A 9,134-nucleotide genomic window follows, 5' to 3' on the forward strand; every position below is an offset into this window, starting at 1 on the left:
CCACGCCGCTAACCGAACCACACCGCTAACGGTACCATGCTGCTAACGGTACCATGCTGCTAATGGTACCATGCTGCTAATGGTACCATGCTGCTAACGGTACCATGCTGCTAACTGGACCATGCTGCTAACTGGACCATGTTTCTAACCACACTATCATCAGAAACACTCTGCCAATAGGACCATACTGCTGTAGATTTATTTATTTTTCACTTTTGGCACATTATTTCTATGTTTTTGTTGCATGCTTTGAATAAATCATGGTTTGGGGACTCCGAGCCGGACTCCGCTCGCACTAAGCATATAAATTATAGCCGAACAGAACCTATGAGAATCGTGCTGCTGCTGTTCAGTGTATTGTTTTGCACTATTAGTGACTATAGCATATATCTTAGATCTTTTAACATCCATCCATCCATCCATCCATCCATTTTCTTTACCCGCTTATTCCATTTTGGGTCACGGGGGTTGCTGGTGCCCATGTCCAGCAATCACTGTGCGAGGGGCGGGGTACACCCTGGACGGGTCGCAAGTCCATCACAGGGCCACATAGAGACAAACGAGACAAACAACCATTCACTCTCTCACTCACACCTAGGGACAATTTAGAGTTACCAATCAGCCTAACATGCATGTTTTTGGTCTGTGGGAGGAAACCGGAGTACCCGGAGAAAACCCACGCATGCACGGAGAGAACATGCAAACTCCACCCAGAAAGGCCCCTGGACCGGGGTTTGAACCAGGGACCTTCTCGCTGAGAGGCAGCAGCTCTACCAGTTGCGCCACCGTGCTGCCATCTTTTAACATACCGTTTGCATTTGTTTAGCATGTCTCTTAGTTAATATCTTAGATCCTTATTTACTGTTTCTTTTTACACAATATAGTTTTGCTATAGTTGGATGCAACTGGGACCTCGAGTATGCAATTTCTTTCCACCTCATGTACCACATATGATACGAATGGCAATAAAGAACATTGAATCCTTGAATTTTGAAGATTTTATTTTTGCATTTTGACCATTATAACTTGGCTTTTTAAATCAAACATTACATGTGTGCAACAAATTTCACAACTGGGCCTTTTCACTTATTAGTACAGAATTTAACCACAGCTCCTGCATTGAGAAGCTACGACGGAGCTTTAGGGCCATGTTAAGAAAAACACCCCACAAAAATTACGTGAATAAAGTCAAATAAAGTCTTAATATTATGAGAATAAAGTTGTACGAGACTTCTTTTTTTTTTTGCAGCTCTCGTTTATTTATTTATTTATTTTCCACGAGTCGGAGTCGAGTCGATCAATGTTGCCCTGCAGCAAGATATGACCCCTGGTTGGGGCCTTTCTGCATGCAGTTTATATGTTCTGCCTGTGCACGTGTAGGTTTCAACCCACAGCTCAAAAACATACATGATCCTGTGATGGATGGGCAGATTAGCCATGTTGTATCCTTCTGTTTGCCCAAAGACAGCTGTTGAAAGGCACCAGCTTATTAATTAAAACTTGATCAATGTTCTCTAGTTGTTTTCATTTGCATCAAGTGTATTGAGTAGAAAATGACTTGGATTTTGATTTTCACTGTTTCACTTTCAAAACACATAAAATGCAGCTTTACTTGATTCCCCCCCCCCCCCCCCCCCATGTTCATCTTTCTCCTCATCTTTCAAAATACAGCTCCAGATGGACAAAAAAACATTAGGAACAAGTATTTTGATGATTAACATAAAAATCAGAGAAACAAGAAAACACAATTAAAACAAACACCATCTGCAACGTCGGACTATTTAAATCCACATTTGAGTCAACTTTAAAGAGGATCTGAAGAATGTGGAGTGAACTCGTGCACAAACTGTTCTCCAGACATTTTGGTGGGATAAGAAGTTAAAATCATCACACTTGAACACATCGTAATGTACCAGATGTACATCCACGGAAACGCCAACAAAAAGCAAATGCTTTAGCTAAAAGATGACACTAACATGCAAATCCAATGTGGTGGTGAGCCAGCTACACAAATCCAGTCCCTGTCTTTAAGGGAACCAGTCAGGAGGATGGGGGGTGGCACAGAGGAGGACAAGGAGGAGAGAAAGAGAAAGATGGAGAGAGGGAGGGAAGGAGGAGAAGGAGGGGGGAAAGTGACAGGCCCTTGGAATCTCAACCTCTCTCTCCTGGCGCCCGCTCTAATCAACCCCTGTAATTTATGCAGAAAATATGATTTATATTTAATTTCACTACACTTGCATTGTTAATTTGAGATGTAATTAACGCGTCGCCACGGCAACTAATTTCTCAATGCTGAAAATTATCACCGCCTTTTCATCAAAATTCAGTTACTTTGGCTCCTGTGTGCAGTGTTGTGATGCAATTAGGTTACCAGGGCAACCCCAAAGTGTTAATTTTCTTTTGTTATATTGCAGCGAGGCAGAAGTTTTTATAAGACGAGTCATATTCACTTTTTTCTTTTTCTTTTTTTTTTTCTGGGAGGTGGGTTGGGGTGGAGCAGTGTTAAATGTAGCCTGTGGAACATGTTGCTCAAGTGCACGAATACACAGCCCTGCACGCTGCTCTCCACAACACTTGTGATGTTGCTGAAGTGGACTGAGTGATTACTGAGAATCATCGGCTGCTGCAAGACGATGTAACTTTAAGCCATCCTTTGAGAAATACCAAGTTTATCTGAGTTTATGCCTTTATCGTTAAAATTTAAGAGCGCACCCTCGTCCATTGCGTCTCTTTTTTTTATTTTGCAAACATGTCCTCACCCACACTCCACGGCACATTTCCAGTCCTTTTATTCCCCCAACAGTGACTGTGAAACGACTCAATATTTTAATCAACTGTATCTAATTTGCACTCCAGCAGAAGATAGGGCCACGTGTGTGCTGTTGTTGCCTCGGCTGGCAGTGAGTAAGCCCACAGGATGGCTCGGAGCCACCCTGGATTGCCACGCATGGCGGTCTCGGCGGCCCACTCAGAGTGTCCGTCTCCAATCCATCCCCTCTTAGCTGGTCTTCAGTGGAAATATCAGGTCATTGGCTGCTAAGCTGTGGTTAACTGCAAAGGTAATTAAATTTGTAGGCAGGCTTTTTGAATCTTTTTAGCCTCTTCGGTAATACCAGCAGGTATTACAGCGAGTTTAGAGCAAGGCTGTGTTTTGATTTCCTGGCAGAAGGAGGCAGAGTCCCAGCGACCAGAAGTAGTTCAGCCACGGTTGTAATCGCTGGAGTTGAATGACGTAAATCTTTACTGTGGAAATATACAGGAAGGAATGTTCATTACAAAGAGCTTCACTGCACGGTTTATCTTCATGAATGTTATTTTTAAATTAGTCATATGAACTGAACTCAGCATTATAATTGCCCGCTGCCATGAAAGGCAGGTGAGCATGTGACTGCCAGGGTTTGTTTGATTGTCTGTTAGCAAAATATCTCCTGACACACTGAATTAATTTTAAATAAACTCTTAATAAGCAATTATTAAATGCACATTTGATTTAATATGGCCGCCACAGCTATTTGACTTTTGTAAATACAAAAATGGCTATAACTCAGTCAGTTTTACAGATTTTCAATTCAATTCAGTTCAGTTTATTTCAATCACAACAGAAGTAATCTCAGGGCACTGAACAGCACTGAACATTCATCCATTTTCTTTACCCACTTATTCCATTTTGGGTCACGGGGGTCGCTGGTGCCCATGTCCAGCAATCACTGTGCGAGGGGCGGGGTACACCCTGGACGGGTCGCAAGTCCATCACAGGGACACATAGAGACAAACGAGACAAACAACCATTCACTCTCTCACTCACACCTAGGGACAATTTAGAGTTACCAATCAGCCTAACATGCATGTTTTTGGACTGTGGGAGGAAACCGGAGCACCCGGAGAAAACCCACGCATGCACGGAGAGAACATGCAAACTCCACCCAGAAAGGCCCCTGGACCGGGGTTTGAACCAAGGATCTGCTCGCTGAGAGGCAGCAGCTCTACCAGTTGTGCCACCGTGCTGCCCAAGCACTGACCATTCATATACATAAAAAATAAGTTAATAACTTTATCTGAGGAGCAGACTGCTTCGAGTTTAACTTCATCGCAGACTCTCGTCCTGAGCAAGCATGAACACTGTCGCAGTGGAAAGGAAAAACTCCTTCATGTGGAAGAAACCTCCAGCAGAACCAGGCTCAGGACAAGCGGTCATCTGCTTCGACCAGCTGGGTTTGAGAGGACAGGAAAGAGGAATAGATACACAATGGCAGGTCAAGAATCACATGTTAAGATATAAATATCAAATGAAAACTATTCAATTGTAACAAGTCTTTTTAAGAAATGTGGTCTATTTGTCTATAGCAGCACAACAAGCCAACTCTAACTATAGGATTTGTCAAAAAGGAAAGTATTAAGCCCAGTTTTAAAACTGGACAATGTGTCAGCCTCACGGACAGAAACTGGAAGTTGGTTCCACAAGAGAGGAGCCTGATAACTGACTTCTCCCATTCTGCTCTTAGAAACTCTAGGAACCACAAGTAAACCTGCAGTCTGACAGTGAAGTGCTCTGTTAGAGAAATCTGGAACAATAAGATCTCAAATATAAGATGGAGCTAGGTTGTTGGAGGCTTTGTAGGTTAGAAGTAAGATTTTGAATTCTATTCTGAATTTGACAGGGAGCCAATGGTATTGAGCTAAAATCTGGTGTGTTACCTGATGGTCACCCCAAAAATATACCCCGAGCACTAACATCACAACATATTTTATTTAAAACCTTTACATGCAAGGGCAGATAAAATTTAAAGTTTTATCGACTTATTTTAGCGTGACAGTCAGAATATGTTGCTAATGCTCTTTTTTGTGGGAGACAGAGTCAAGGGTGTTTTTGATAAAGTTAAATCTGTTTTGACATGAGGAGAAAATCTGATCTCTTTTTACCAGTTTCAGAGCACAGCCCCAAGCCAAAAAGCAAATAGCAAAAAAAATTAAAATAAAAAAAAAAACAATACATATCGGCTCATGTTTATATTACATGGCAGCTATTTGGTTGTAAATGAAAACGTGCGTGCTTTGATCCCCTCCCTGTCTGATATTTTACCCCACCTCAGAATTTAAAACAAGTTTGCACTCGCTGTACTCATCACACCTATGGCAAATACAAGATGTTATGTAGAAACTCTTAAATCTGTATTGCATTTCTTCACCTTCGCAACAGTCACGTGCACACCTTGGTGAGTTCTTCAGCTGCTATTGTCTCATGTGCAACATTAAGCATTGTGTAAGAGGACACAGCAGCAGATTGATGGTTTGGACATGACTTTTAGACTGAATGTCAAACTTTGTTAGGACAAAGGATCTCAGTAGGACATTTAACCTGCCTCGTATGTTTAGGAAGTCATGCTTGATTACTCAAAATATTCTTGCTATTGTCCTGGCGGACGCAGAGTGTGAGGAAAGGTCATCGAGAAGTTCTTTATGTAACTCACTCTGTAAAAACACAAAGTTGATTAGACTTGTTTATTTATTCCAAAAGTCCAAAAGAGTATTTGCTTTTGTCGCATTTATTCCCATTTTGCCTGCACAAGGGGCCCTGGAAGACGAGTTACCAAGGAACACAAAATTTTAATTAGTGTATTTTAATCATTCAGGCTTTTCAAGCTAATCCACAGACCCCTGAGAATTCCCAAGATGCAGCTCTGTGCTGCTTTACCATTTATTGAGTCTATTATAATTACTGTTAGCAGGTGGGGGCAGGGAGACGTTTATTATGTTTTTCCATCTTTATTATAATTACTAGAAAAAATGAAAGGATGCTGTTTCATTAAGTTTAGAGATGATGCCATTTTCCCCCTGTTTTCCCCTCAATCTCCTTCCTGCCTTTGTTTCTTAAAGCTATTGTGCTGGCTTTCATTCCGGGGCTTTCATACGTTGCACAGCTTTGGGGGGGGAAAAAAAACAAAAAACACAACAACAAAAAAGAAACAAATCTTTTATTAAGAACAGAAGAGAAGAAAGATGGTCTTAAAGAACTTAATTTCTGAGACCGTTTCCCCCCTTTTCTTTCTTTTCATATTCAATGAGAATGAAGTTGAAGCATCCTCTGAAACACAAAAATGTTTCACAGAGTTGGAATGGGATCAGAACCAAAATCCAGAAAGTAGAATCTGTCAGCCTCTCTTTCACACTCTTCAGTAATGAAAGATAAGAGGGCTGCAGTAAATCTTTAAGCCCCAATGCTTTTGGTTCTCTGCAGGGATTGTAGCATCTTCCAGAAATATTTAATGTTTGTCTGCCTGAGTACTATTTTGCCACTCCCTCCTCCTCCACTGCCATCTCAAATGAGTGCCAGTTGTTCATCTAAAACAATCAGCCTGCAAAAGAGGGGAATCATATGAACCCAAGATTTCTCAATTAGAATCCCTTTTGCATCTGTATTAGGGATTTTCTTTCTTCTACAAACAACCAACTTTTGGCACATGTTCCTAAACGAACAGAAGCAGCGTGAAAAAGTGTCTTTTACGCCTGCGAGAGAAAAGCTACACATCAGCATTGTCTTCTGTTGCCACTTGGGTTTACAAGTAGATCAGAGCTTGTAGTGTGGTTATGTTGAAGTCAACTACATCACATAAAACTTAACGCTTGCCATCATTTCAATGTCTGTCAAGGGCGCCATTTTGGCAATGGATGGCATCAATTTTCTTAAGTGAGCAGATCTGAAGCTGTCTCTTGGAGAGAAAACAATAAACTCGAAAAATATATTTAGAATGTGCCGTGTTTGTTCATTAACACCTGAAGGGTAAAATTTATAGAGGAAAATAAAGATTTTATAGGTAATTATGATCCCACTGCTTTTTGAAAACCCCCCAGTTTGTAAAAATCAAAGTTAAAACAGTTAGGACTTTATGTAACCACCAGCTTTTATGTGACATTTGTGTTTGTACAGTATTATTACCACAGAAGCTAAACTTGTCCGGTCATGACAAGATATTCTTTACTTTGAAGAGGCAAACAGACAGATTAACTGGAGAGATAAAAATTAAAGCTTTGCTTAGCAAAAGACAGCATTTTTATGGTTGAGTGCTTGCATCTTCAGTGATAAATTAGGGTTAAGGTGTTGCACCCGTTGAACCTGATTGTATAAAACAAAAGAGATTTTATAGAAAAAAAATGGAATTCATATATTTTTACAAGATTCATATTAAAGTTATATTAAGATCTTTAAAAAATCCAACAAAACAAAAAATAAGATGTCCCTGAAAGTTCTTAACCTCTTGCTGCCTGCGGGTCAAAATGAGACCTGTTTGGCCTTAGGGCTTATTTTGACCCAAGGGCATCAGTTCAGATTATTTCAAGTGCAGTTCTGAGAAAGGGTGTGAACAATTATTATCTGTTGTACATAGAACTTTGAACTCCCTCAGAATAAATAAAGTTTGTTTTGACTGGACTGATGAGCTAATGACTAATTTGAGTGAAATCAAGAAGACCAAAGTGGATTGCTGCCATCTTCAAGTAAAAACAACCTAAAAACCTTTCATAGTGGTTCATACAAACACTATATCATAAAACTTGACTGTTGGAATAACATGTCAAAACTGCCATGCAAAATTGACAGAGGCAAAAGTTTGGAAAATAGTGTTTGAATGGACTACAATGGATGTATGGTTTAATATGATTTTTGTACTCTCTACAGTACTATATATATAGTGTAGTATATATATTTACAACCTTACAATAACTGTTTAATCTACCACATTTTCCTGGAAAGGGGAAAAACACTTCAGCAAATATTTTGTAAGAGTAGAACGGCCAGCCTTTTACTGATAGATTAAAAAGAGCAAATCAATACTGAAAATGATCTTTAAATGAAATGCACCTATTCTGGTTCTTGTTAAATCTGTTATCTTTGAAGTATAGCAAAAATGCTTTAACTCCTTTAAATTACTACTATTTAAATAGTAATTATGTTTCTCTTTGGACTTAGTGTGCAGCTCTACATTATTACTAGGGGCCAAAAGGAGATGAGTGTAAGTGATGATCTCAAGTGGATATTTTTCAAGTTTTCATGTAAAATTCCACATCTTCTCATTAGGTGGCTTTCAGAAAAAAAAAAAAAAAAGGATATGTTTCACCACAGGCCCTCAAGAAAAAAAAATTAATAGATATTTGAAGTGTGAAAGGGCAGCCTGATGCAATTATAAGGTCTTTGTGAAGTGTCAGGATTTTGGAATTATAAAATCATCCTAGACTGGCACCAGTAATTATGTGGCTGAAAGAGACATTCTCTCACACTCTTGTTGATCCAGCTGTCCAATTTCTCCCGTGTGTTTAATGCTTTACTTGTTTTACAGGCTGGTGTTTCACTTAAAGCTTTCTGCCATTTAAACACCCCAAAAACATTTAAAATAATTCTCCGATACACTCCTTTTTGTGCATTCCCACCCTGCACTCGTCACTCAAAAATTTAGAGCTGTATGTAACAATATTCAGAAAGTTTGCAAAAAAAAAATAAAAAATCAAAACACTGACCAATATTTTATTTGACTAAAAAATAAACATTAGAAACATTGCCACAATGTGTTATAAAATGCTCCTTAAAAGGACACTCTATAAAAACACAACCTATGTTCTAATTTGCTAAAATATTTCTAGGAGTCTAAAGTCACTACTAATTAAATTAGTAACATCTTTATCAGTTCTTGGGTTTGTTCAATATGTAGTTCAGTAAAATTTTTAGATTTGCTGCTCATAGTAGAGTTATTCATGTTTCTCTACACTCATCTTTAGCTACAAATCAAACTACATCCGCTGTACTCAAAATGTGTGACACCAAAATGTTTTTAGTTGTTGGTTTGCTTAAGCATTTAACGATACGTTTATAGATTTTGTAACCTAATAAAAACGAGGTAGTGCTTTGTCAGTCTTTTCATCATTGTTTGAATAAAAAAATAGGTGAAAGGTAATTATAAAAAAAAAAGTCAAACATTGGTGTGCTGCGTATGCTGAACTGAGCTCAGTTTTCAGATTACCGTAATTTCCGGACTATTGAACACACCCAAATATAAGCCCCACTCACTAAATAAAAAATAAATAAAAATAGTTGTGCATATATAGGCCACACTTACATACTTATATTAATTATATATAATATATAA

Source organism: Nematolebias whitei, chromosome 11, assembly GCF_014905685.2.
Source record: "Nematolebias whitei isolate Nwh7 chromosome 11, NemWhi1, whole genome shotgun sequence".
Classification (NCBI taxonomy): domain Eukaryota; kingdom Metazoa; phylum Chordata; class Actinopteri; order Cyprinodontiformes; family Rivulidae; genus Nematolebias; species Nematolebias whitei.